The 11,578-nt window shown below is 35.3% G+C and overlaps 1 long non-coding RNA gene across 13 annotated transcripts; it reads left to right on the top strand.

Annotated features, from left to right (window-relative positions):
- The first annotated feature begins 244 nt into the window (after positions 1-244).
- On the top strand, positions 245-7,472 carry LOC135595629 (uncharacterized). 13 transcript variants are annotated; one of them, XR_010480583.1, is made up of 7 exons: positions 319-1,156; positions 1,254-1,568; positions 1,672-1,731; positions 1,810-2,063; positions 2,191-2,249; positions 3,119-4,141; positions 6,872-7,472. It is a non-coding gene; the product is annotated as an uncharacterized LOC135595629 (long non-coding RNA). The 13 variants fall into 13 exon arrangements; XR_010480579.1 differs by having other exon boundaries at positions 245-377; positions 1,008-1,156; positions 1,810-4,141; XR_010480581.1 differs by having other exon boundaries at positions 317-1,156; positions 2,191-4,141.
- The last annotated feature ends 4,106 nt before the right edge of the window (positions 7,473-11,578 follow it).

Genomic DNA, 11,578 nt, shown 5'->3' with positions numbered 1-11,578 from the left:
GAATTCTGATATTTATTTATTTATTTATTATATTATTATTGTTATTATTTCTTATGGCAAGCAGCGTTTCGGGTCACGAAATCAACGGAGTGCCTCGAGGATGCGTCCGGGACTCGGGAACCTTCGTCCACCTTCGGCGTAGGCAATTGCGTATATCCAACGCAAACGTCTACCCAACACCGACCGTTCCACGGACCCATCCTTGTCGGCCACAACTAAGAAGGATCCATCTCAGCCGTTGCTTCTTTCTTTTATTCTCTGATCTAGATCGTTGGCTGCCTCACCGCAACCCTATAAAGGACGGGCTCCCTGCCCTTACTCGCGATCGTTGTTTTGGTTGTTGGCTTGCGTGGTTACGCGTCTGCGGTGTCCTTTAGGTGGATCCTCAGCCATCCGTAATCGATGATTTCGTTTTCGGATTGGACGATCCATCGATCGTTGATTTCGTTTTCGGATTGGATGATCTGTTTCCGATAGGTGGTGCAGCCAAATCCTCAGCCATCCCTTAATCGTTGATTTCGTTTTCGGATTGGATGATCTGTTTCCGATACTTGAAACTGATCTACTTTCCATGCGGGGTGTATCAAAAGCCTTGAAACTGATCTGTTTGGATGATCGTTTTCGGATTGGATGATCTGTTTTCGGATAGGTGGTGCATCCAAATCCTCAGCCATCCCTTAATCGTTGATTTCGTTTACGAATTGGATGTTCTGTTCTCGGCACTTGAAAACTGATCTACTTTCCATGCCGGGTGTATCAAAAGCCTTTTGTTCATGTGGCTTTCGTTTTCGGGGACTTGGACATTGGTCTTGAACGAATCGGGTGATCTATTTTCAATCGCTGCGGATCGGAAGCGTTTGATATCTGTTGTTTTCGTTTTCTGAACGAATTGGATGATCTATTTTTTTCCCATAGGAATATTGAGAGGCTAGGAGTTCCGATTATTGGAATCCGACTAGTGGATTATTCTTTAACCGCTCTTTTTTTTTTTTCTTGCGATCTATCAGAGGGCTTCACAATTTTGCCGGATTAAGGCTATTTGCGACAGATTTTATATGTACTTTCGAAGCGGTAGGTGAGGCTTTGGTGTTTGTGTGGGTATTATCTTAATGGAACCCTCGCGGAGTCTGTGAGGCAATTTGTGAAGGTTGCTCTGGTATGCGTTGCACGATTAAATATTTTTTCCATTAGATAGTGTTCTATTTAAGGGGTTTCCTTACTGTAATGAACGCTGCTTATTATCATGGATGCAGGTTTTCCGAAATGATCTGAACAAGGGATGTGTCCTTTTTGATCTGGTTTAGTTGGCCTTCGTTACTTTCAACTTTTATTTGTTGCATTTATGTCCACCAGTTGGTTATGTTTGTTTGTTTTTATTTTTTGTGTGCAAGGGAAAGCTTCTGGATATGATATTTGAAAGAGAGATGTGTGTGTTTTGCTACCATGCTATGATATTTGGTTTGAGATATACGCTAACGGTATCTGCATCAATGCTGTGTCTTTTGGATACTCTAGTTGGATTTAGACGGGTATCAGGGAAGAGTTCCATCAACTTCTCATTTTTTGAGGTTGCCTGTTAAATTGTTGATTATTTTTCCTGTCCTCCTTTTGTCAGCATTTTATATATATTGAAGTTAAGTTCTCTTTGTTTTCTGAATGTTCTATTCCTAGGGTTTTTGTGGGCAGTTGCCGAAGCATCATCGTTAGGCATGATTCTATTAAATAGAGATGGTAACTCACCTTTGTTGGATTGTTTTTGGTATCAGACCTAGGATTTTACATTTTTGATAAGGCTAGTTTCTGTGGCAGATTCTATATGTGTCATCGACGCTGTTGGTGGGGCTCTGGTGTTTTTGTGATTATTATCTGTATGGAGCCACACGTAGCTGTAATGCAGTTTGTAAAGGATGCTCCAATTAAGGATGCTCTGGTTTTTGTTGAATGATTTAAATAGGTTTTCCATTAGATAGTGTTATATTTAAGGGGTTTCATTGTTGTGACATACGTTGCTTATTATGATGGATCCAGGGCTTCCGAAATTATCTGAACAGTGGATATGTCCGGTTTGTGCTGGTTTAGTCAGCCCTTGTTACTTTCAAACATTAATTGTTGCCCTTACGTGCACAAGTTGGTCATTTGATACGGTTCTCATCAAAGTATGGTTGTTTGTTTTTATTTGTTGTCTGCTAGGGGAAGCTGATGGACATCTAGTTTTGCATGGGCATGGGACATTTTTTTGAAAGTGAGATGTGAGTGTTCTGCTACCTTCCTATGGTATTTGGTTTCGATATGTTCTACTCTATCATCATTCATGGAAGAGGTTCCTTTCACTTTTCATTGGCTATCTAATTGTTGATTGTCTGTCTACTTATTCCATTGGCATGCTTGGTACATTTTATAAATTTGCACTTTTGAAGTCAGTCTTTCTCTTTGTTTTCTGAATGTCCTATTTGTAGGGTTTTTGTGTGCAGTTGCAGAAGCATCAGTATCAGCATTAGCCATAAGCCTGGTTATTAGGATTATGACCTTTCTTGAATAGAATTTTTGGTATGAGACATACGTTTTGCCTGTTTTAAAAGGATAGTTTAGATTTAGGTGTTTAATTTATGCATGTTTGTGATATTAAGTTTTTGTCCAATTGTTAATTGTTCTTCTTGTTATGAATTTTTAGCTGTTACTTGCTTGGCAAGTCTTTTTGGTCATACTAATGTCTCATTTGTCTCTTCTTGGATTCTTTGTTAGATTTCTATTTTGCAGCTTAATTATCTTTTTGTTTTAACCTGCCTCTGGTCATCTGATGTTTGGTTTCAGTTAGCTTGTAGATGTTTTTTTAGTATGACATTTAATCATTTTTTGCTTTGAGTAAATAACTTTGATTGGTCTTTACTTTGATTGGCTCATGTTCTATTGTTTTTTATTCTACTTTATCTCTTATTTGTTGGCATTTTTTAAGTTCTCTGTACAATTTATAGTTTTTTGTTCCATGTAAACTTTTTGTCCTTGTGTGTTTCTAGTGTAACTTTTGACTGGTGTCTTTTATGTTGCCCTATAATGCTGATGTGGCCTCATATGAGAGATTATTTTACCGTAAACAATTCATCATGTTGTTTGTTTGCAGGATTTAAATTGGGTATATGGAAGGTTATTTTGTTTGCCTATTTGGTTTATTACATCCAGTTGTATTCTTGGCTGCTCTTTCCAGATGAAATTTGGATTTTCTGTCCTGGTTTTCTACAATTAGTTATGACGTTTGGTAGCAGGATTTTATTTTGGAGTTCATACATTTCTAAATTGGGTTAATTACATCCTTTGGTGTTCTTGGCTGGTTGTATTAGAGGAAGTCAGATAATTTTGTTGAATAACTTGAATTCTGTGGTCATCATTTCCATTGGCGTCATTGCTGTTCATTTATTGCCAAAATGCAGTCCAACAGTGCAAAGTTGTTACATTTGAAAGGTCATTATTTTCACCGACTTTTTGATCCTTTGGCTTATAAAAGTTCTCTGCTGCATTTCTCTTCCTTTTAATTAACTTCCATTTCTCTTTTGAATCATGTTTCCTTTATCTTGTGTGGAAGCTAGGACGTGGTAATGATTTTACGTACAGGTACCTATGCTATTAAGGTGTCTTTGTTGGTGATCTTGGGTTATGATAATTGTACTTGATTGTTATATCGATTTTTGAATCAATTCAATGGCACAATTGATGGCTTCAAAAACAAGTGGGTTTTAAGATGCATTGTTACTTTTTTCTTGTATCAAGTTGGAGGGAGGTACAGACATGCTGTGTTCTCTTGTTTTTCCTTGAAATTCATTTTATATTGCTGATTTTTATGAGAAGTTATCTTCTCAGGCTGATGTACTTTTTGCTGCTCATTTTATGTGATGTTTGTCTACTTGAAGCTTGTTTTGGGAGCTGGGTTTCATGTTAAGAAAGTTGGGTTTCTCTTCAGTATGGAGCCTTCATATTGTAAACAAAGGAGTCCAATTTTCATCAAGGAATATTCTTGTGGGAACCCAATTGCTAATTGAATATATTTCCTTTTTGAAGATTCTTCAACCATAGCTGATACAAACAAGTTTACAAGATTGTTGTTTTGGTTTGCATGATGAAGAGAATAGAAGTTCTACCTGTACTCCTGGTAATTTTCGTCAGCTTGTCATTTTATGTGATGTTTGTCTACTTGAAGCTTGTTTTGGGAGCTGGGTTTCATGTTAAGAAAGTTGGGTTTCTCTTCATGGAGCCTTTATATTGTAAACAAAGGAGTCCAATTTTCATCAAGGAATATTCTTGTGGGAACCCAATTGCTAATTGAATATATTTCCTTTATGAAGATTCTTCAACCATAGCTGATACAAACAAGTTTACAAGATTGTTGTTTTGGTTTGCATGATGAAGAGAATAGAAGTTTTACCTGTACTTCTGGTAATTTTCGTCAGCTTGTCATGTTGAACGGAGATATCTTCTGGAATGGGCCCAAAAAAATTCATTATTTGCATGTTGTTTTTGATAGTATGTGTAGACAATATACTTAGTTCTATTGTGATCAACATTAGGTCTTTGGGAGTTTATGATATCATAATGTCACGGACTTAGCTAGAATTGCCTAAGTCGTGAGGCACCATTGCAGCAATTGTCACGGACTTAGCTGGAGTTGCCTAAGTCGTGAAGCACCCTTACGTCTACTTCTCAAATTTAGTTGGGATTTCCTAAGTCATGAGGCGCCATTACGATATATGCATCCGTAAAGGGTCAGCCTAGTTGTAACCTTATGCAGGTCTCGAAAGACCTGTTAAACAACAAGTTAATTAGTTTGAAAACGGACAAGTCTCTTTGTTTCGCAAAGAGGGAAGCTTTACAAGCAATTCAGTGAGCACCTTGAGTGCAAGAGAGAAAAGAGAGGAAGAAGGAAACAAGGACTTTAGAAGGTTGATTGAACAATTCCAAGTCCGCAAACAATTGCCCACCAAGTATCGGGCGCGAAGGCAAGTTCCTATCAAGTTATAATGATTATAACTGAGATTCTTTATTGTGAGAGCTTAAGAATTTTGTTGCCAATTAACCTTCAAAGATGTATAAGCTATGACTTGCAGCTCCACCTTTTCACTTCAATCATTGATGTTCTAGCTTTGTTTTTTTATTAGTTACTGGTCATTGCATGTGGACATGTTGGTGGATTTTTTCTTCTGATGGATTTTGACTTGTCATTTGATTAATCCAGTGATGGGGTTGGATGTCTCTTTAGTTCTCCCGGTGTACTTTCTTTTGTTTGGGTAGATAAAATAATTTGCTTACTCTTATTTTGGTGTATATTTTGGTTTTAATAACCATACAATGTCAAGAACTACTGTTGTTTCCTGTGTTTGTTGTATTATGGGCTTATATGGCTTTGAATGAGTATGTAAGCTTATAATTTCTTTGTTTATATGTGTTGTATTTCAAATGTGTTTGGGAAAAAGAAGATTTTTGAGGGCAAGGTGCATCTTTTCTCTTATATCAACAGAATAAACAATTTTGGTTGGTTCTTTTATTTCAGTATTCTGAATTTAGAGACTTGAATGAGTTCTATGATGAAGCAAAGACGTACGATGCTAGGAACCAAGATTGCAAAATGTTTGTAAGCTAACTATTGATTTCTTCATTGTATAATAGTCATTGTTTTCTTCATTGGATTACAGACATGAAAAGATCGACTTTCTTTTACAAAGCTAATTATTAATTTCTTCACTGTAGTTGGAACCAAGGTAGGTAATACCGAATGATACCGTCCGGTATGGGCGGTACGTATCGGTCTGACGGCATACCGGTACGCGGACCGCCCGCTATCGGGCAGAACAAAAAATAATAATAAAATAATATATATTTATATTTATATATAAATATTTTAGAAGAAGGCGAGGGGAAGGAAAAGGCGATGTCGCCGAGGTGATCTAACGTCGCCTTAAAAAGGCGCTCGGTCGCTCGCCTCGCTTCACTTCCAGGCAACGTGCTTTAAAGAGGCGTCGCTTGGGCGCTCGCCCAAGCCCAGGCGTTGGGCGCTTCGGGCTAGCGCCTGGGTTAAACCAGGTGATCGAACCAAGATTTTAGCGCCTTTTGTATATTGTTCTTCTTCCTTCTTCTCCTTCTGTATACTGTTAACAGTATACAATATACTGTTAACAATATACTAATAATAGTATTTATATTTATTAGATTAATAATATATTATTTTGATTTTAATACTGTTAATTTTCTTAATTTAATAGTATATTTTTATTTAAAATTTTAAATAATTATATTTATTAATTATATTATATATTTTTATATTTTACTGTCTCGCTTCGCTCGGGTGAGCGCCTGGGCGAGTGCCTAGTGCCTCAAGCGTTTTTGGACCTTAGCGCCTTTTGGCGCCTAGCGCTTTTTAAATCACCGATATATATTTAATATATATATATATACCGCTCGGCATATCGTTTCGTACTGTACCGAGCGAACGGCGAAATGTCGATACGGTACGGTATTGGGAACCTTGGTTGGAACATCTACATAAAGCCTAGCATAATCAATGTTAATGGAAATTCATGGGAAAGACCCATGATTAAGTAGATTGAAAAGCTTGGAATTGACTTTTGAGTTGATCCGCTAGTCCCCATTGCTGTTGCCCATATTGTTGGCAAGTTTTGATTTTGTAGTAATTTCCTGTTTGTACATTTTTATATGATTCAAAGAAATGTGGAAGGTTCGATTAGGACACTGAAAAGGGTGGAAAATGACTTTAGAGTTGATTCGCTTGTGTCTGTTGCTATTGCCTATGATGTTTTGCAATTCATTGTTGGATTTTGTTTTATTTTCCTGTGCCCACATTGAATGATTTGCTTATGTTTCGTTACAGGTGATGTGAACAATGTAGTTGGAACATCTACGGAAAGCCTAGCATGATTAAACAGAAATTCATGGGAAAGATTTTATTGGCTTTAACTGGTTTTCCCAGGATTAACATTAGATTGAAAAGCTTGGAACTGACATTTGAATTTATCCACTAGTACCTGTTGCTATTCCCCATGATGTTTGCAAGTTTTGGTTCAATTTTGTTCTTTTCCTGTGTGTACATGTTTATATGGTTCAAAGAACACTGGAAGATTGTGTTTGGTTGAAAGGGGGCGGTGCATTTGGATTGAGATTAGCAAATCGAAAAGATTGGAAAATGACTTTTGATTGAGATTAGGGCATCGAGAAGGTTGGAAAATGATTCTTTAGTTGATTCGCAAGTCTCAGTAGCTATTACCGGTGATGTTCTGCAATTTATGGATGGATTTTGTTTTATTTTCCTGTGCCTACATATTTGTATGTTCCAAAGAACTTTGGAAGTTCTGTTTTTGGTTGAAAACATGGTGCAATGGGATGTTGTATCTATTACGCAAATTGGTTGTACCAAAAATTATTGTGGACTAGTACTCAGATTTTGTCATAAGGTATCAGATCAAGGTTTTTGATATGGTTGTGTATGAATCATGTAGGTGGTAAGTTGCATGTTTTGAGCTTCCAATGGTGATGGTGTCTGGCGTTGGTAAGCTGGCCAGATACATTGTTCTTTCAAGTTGGTTCATCCATGAATTGACATTGTATCCATTGATTTAATTCATGATTGTTTGTAAGAAAAATTTTAATGTTCGATGTGTTGGTAATTATACTTCTACTAAGAAGTTTATATAATATTATTTGGTAGCTTACAAGCTTTATTTTTTGTCTGATTCTGGTAGTGTTTTGTCAGTTATTGGGTAGCATGATGTTGGTTGGGGGTGACTCTATTTTGTGTCTTAGATTTGTATGTCTTGGGTTTTCTCTTGAACAGGAGTCTTTGACAAGGCATATCTTTGATGAGGCATATCTGCCATGTTCATGTAGTTTTGTTTGCTCAAAACTTGCTTTTTTGCGACTTGCAATTGTATGACCCTTTTTCTGATATTGTTATGCTTCCATGCTTTAACATTAATGTTTTTTAGTTGGCATCTGTGTGTATTCTTGGATTTTTCATGACTAAATGACTGTACATCACCAATTTTTGAGTGTTCATCATGAGGGGAATTTGTCCTCAGTTTTCTTCGTTGGTGAGGTGTTTATGAATCTTAATTTTGTTTATTAGGAATTTCGGAGTATCTAATTTTGGTTGTATTTATTTATTGAATTGTGAATTTTTGTATTACATTATTGTTTCATGATTATCTTCTATATTGTTTGTTGATATTTCAAAACTATTCCAGTAGTCTATATTTTTTTAGTAATTTGCTAGGTTTAGATAGTAAGCTGAGTTGGAAAATGATAAGTGGAAGGTGTTCATAATTGTCTTCAGGTAACAATAAAATGTTATTTAGTAAAAAAATATAACTATTGGGAAATAAGCATATGATTGTTTGCAAGCATGTTTGAAAAACATGTGATGACAAAATTTGAAGCTTGAAGAATATGAGAAAAGGGTTATATAGCTATCTTGAAATTAAAGAGCATGTGTTTATTTATCCCTTGTGAATTTGCTTGGACTGTTTATGAGGATGTTATGATACTTGTGAGACTTTTTACTTGGTGTTGCATCTTTGAATTATTTTATAACTTATTCAGTATGGTGACAATTCCTGTTCAATTATGTTTGCTTTTTTTAATTATTACATTTTCCATGCTTTTACGACTAATTTACTGTGTTGAATGTATTTCCTGTTCAATCATGTTTGGTATTTTCTTTGACTACATTTTCCAAGCTACTATGATTATTAGATTACATTTTCTTTGACTACATTTTCTTTGTCGATATATTTAGCTACTATGCAATTTGGTTATTAGTAATTTGATTTTGTTGTTCGTATAGGTTGTAGCATATTTTGCAATTAGTATGAGATTTGCATTGATTATCGTTTATCAAACAGATGGGTTTGCTGTTTAGAATTTAAAATTAAATACAAAAACGAACAAGAATAGAAGACTGGTAAATTGGACATTGCAATAACCACTTTACTATCATTGTTGTTTTCCAAGCTTAGCTAAGAAGACTATAAAGTTGGATATTATGTGATTTGTAGTTGCATTGGATGTTTTTTATGTTCAGAAGTTCATTGTTGGATAGGTATTCTCCAGGGAGGTTGATCAACTTCTCCTTTTGTCAACATTTGGTGATTGCATTGGACTTCTACTTTACAGCTTGATTGTTTTATCTAATTCTATTTATGTATTCACATTTTTCTTCTTCACTTTTTTCCCTAATTGTCTGTATTTTTTCTGGTGGTTGGTAAATTTTCTATTGTTAATCATAAATTCTATAATGGTATTCAATTGGCAAATATGTTGGGCATATGATAGCTGTTGGCTTGAGAATTATGGGCATTATCTTTTTCCATGTGATAGCTGTTGGCTTTGTAGTTATCTATTGGTTCATTTTGTGAGAAGTCTGCTTCTTGTTTTGCTGTTCTGTTGTGACATTCCAGAAGCATTGTTCCATCACCTGGTGCAGTCTGGTTTTGCATATATAAGAGATATGATGACATCTATCTTGACTCTCTCCAGATAGATTATAAAGCCTGGTGACTGATACATCTGCTTATTTTCTACATATACACCTGGTCTCTTTATGTATTCATTTGTTGTCTTTCAGATCTTCTGAACATTGATCTCCTCCTTGATTTTTTGTTGTGTGTCATCCAATAGCTTTTTTGTTTCTGAAATTTTGGGGTGTCTTAGCTTCTGAACCTTAATTTTGGGTTTTTAATGTGATCTTTCATGATCATGGGGTCATCAAAATGTCTGTTTTTGTTGTAACTTTCTGTGATATACTGATAATGAAATTGGTACATTCTCTGTTCTAATGAGTTCATTACATCCATTGTTATTTTTCACTTGGCTATTGAAGAGCCTATAGTTTTTATGTCCTGGTTTTGGTGTTTTAGTTTTGGTTAATTTTTCAGAATTTCCTTTTTTTTTCCTCTTGACATTGCATTGGGTGGTACAAATTATTTTGTGCTTCATCTTTGTGAACCATTGGTATCAGAATTTCTGTGGTCTCTTTCCCTTTATTCAGCTTTTGCTTTTCTTTTCTTTGAGACACATGCCTGTTTCTCTTATTCTATGCTTCATTTATTGTTCAAGAAGCTAGGATGGGGCTAACAGTGAATGCAGTGAACCTTTGGTTGGTGATCTCGAGCAATAATGGTATGTAATTTTGACAGTCTGTTAAATATTCACCAATAGGGTCACTCAGCGAACTGGGTTTTCAATTCTATTATATTTTGTAGTTGCAGCAATCTGTAAGTCATTATATTTTGGTTTCTGAAATTTTGGGATGTCTTAGTTTCTGAATCTTGATTATGGGGTTTAATGCCATCCATCATGATGAGCATGGGCATTTTTATATACAAACTAGGTCATCAAAATGTCTGATTGTACGAATAGATCATAAAAGTGTCAAAGAACCTATAGATTAATTTTCACAATATCCTTTTTTTTTTCTTTGAAATAGATTTTAGTTATACATTGTCTTCAATTCTATATCACAATTTTTGTTGTTACTTTTTGGACATTGTATTGGGTGGTACAAATTATGTTGCACTTCATCATTGTGAACCATTGGTACTAAATCTCTCTGTTGCTCTCTTTCCACTTATTTAGCTTTTGCTCGTCTCTTTTTCTAAACATGTGCTTGATTCTCTTCTATGCTTATTGTTCAGAAGTTAGGATAAGGCTAACAGTGAATGTGGTAAACCTTTGGTTGGTGATCTTGACTAATAATGGTATGTAATTTTCACTTGTTTGGATGGTCTGTTAAATATTCATTAATTGGGTCATTTGGCAAACAAGTTTTTGATTTCTGTAATATTTTGAAGTGGCAGCATTCTGCTAGTCATGTTCGAGTCTAGGGATGTTCAGACGTACTCTATATATGAAGTTTTTTCTTTTGCATTATTTCTGAATTTTTTTTTTATTCCTATATGCATCTATCTCATGTTACTTATTTTGGTTTTGTATCTTGATCAAGGTTCGTGATTTCGTACCACACCAGAGTTTCGACGTTCGCTCGGTACGGTATGATACTGTATAACGAGCGATATATCGTTCAGTATACCGTTCGGTATATATATTTATATTTATATATATATATAATTCGGTGATGTGATCGAAGCAACGTCGTCTCGTTTATATATATGTATATATATATATTATATATATATATATAATTTATATATATTTATATATAAATATTCGTCGAAAAAGGCGATGTCGTAGAAAAAGGTGATGCGACGTCGCATATATATATATATATATATATATATATATATATATATATATATATATAATCGTTTCGTTATGTAACGGGCAGTTTGTGTATCACTCAGCTGACGGACCGGTATGTACTACCCGTACCGAACAGTATTATTCAAAATTGCATACCTTGATCTTGATTATGTTATAAATTATTTCAATATGGTTAAAGAGATCTTACCGGTCCGTATCGAGCTGACTAGTTGTTGGTATTGTACGTATCGAGCTGTATCGAATGTATCGAAACATGGTACATTGGGGCATATTGATATACTACCCATACCGGTTCCTTGTTGGA

Source organism: Musa acuminata, chromosome BXJ1-2 (assembly GCF_036884655.1).
Source record: "Musa acuminata AAA Group cultivar baxijiao chromosome BXJ1-2, Cavendish_Baxijiao_AAA, whole genome shotgun sequence".
In the NCBI taxonomy this organism is placed as follows: domain Eukaryota; kingdom Viridiplantae; phylum Streptophyta; class Magnoliopsida; order Zingiberales; family Musaceae; genus Musa; species Musa acuminata.
The sequence above is the reverse complement of the archived record's forward strand: the minus strand, read 5'-3'. Positions and strand labels throughout refer to the sequence as shown.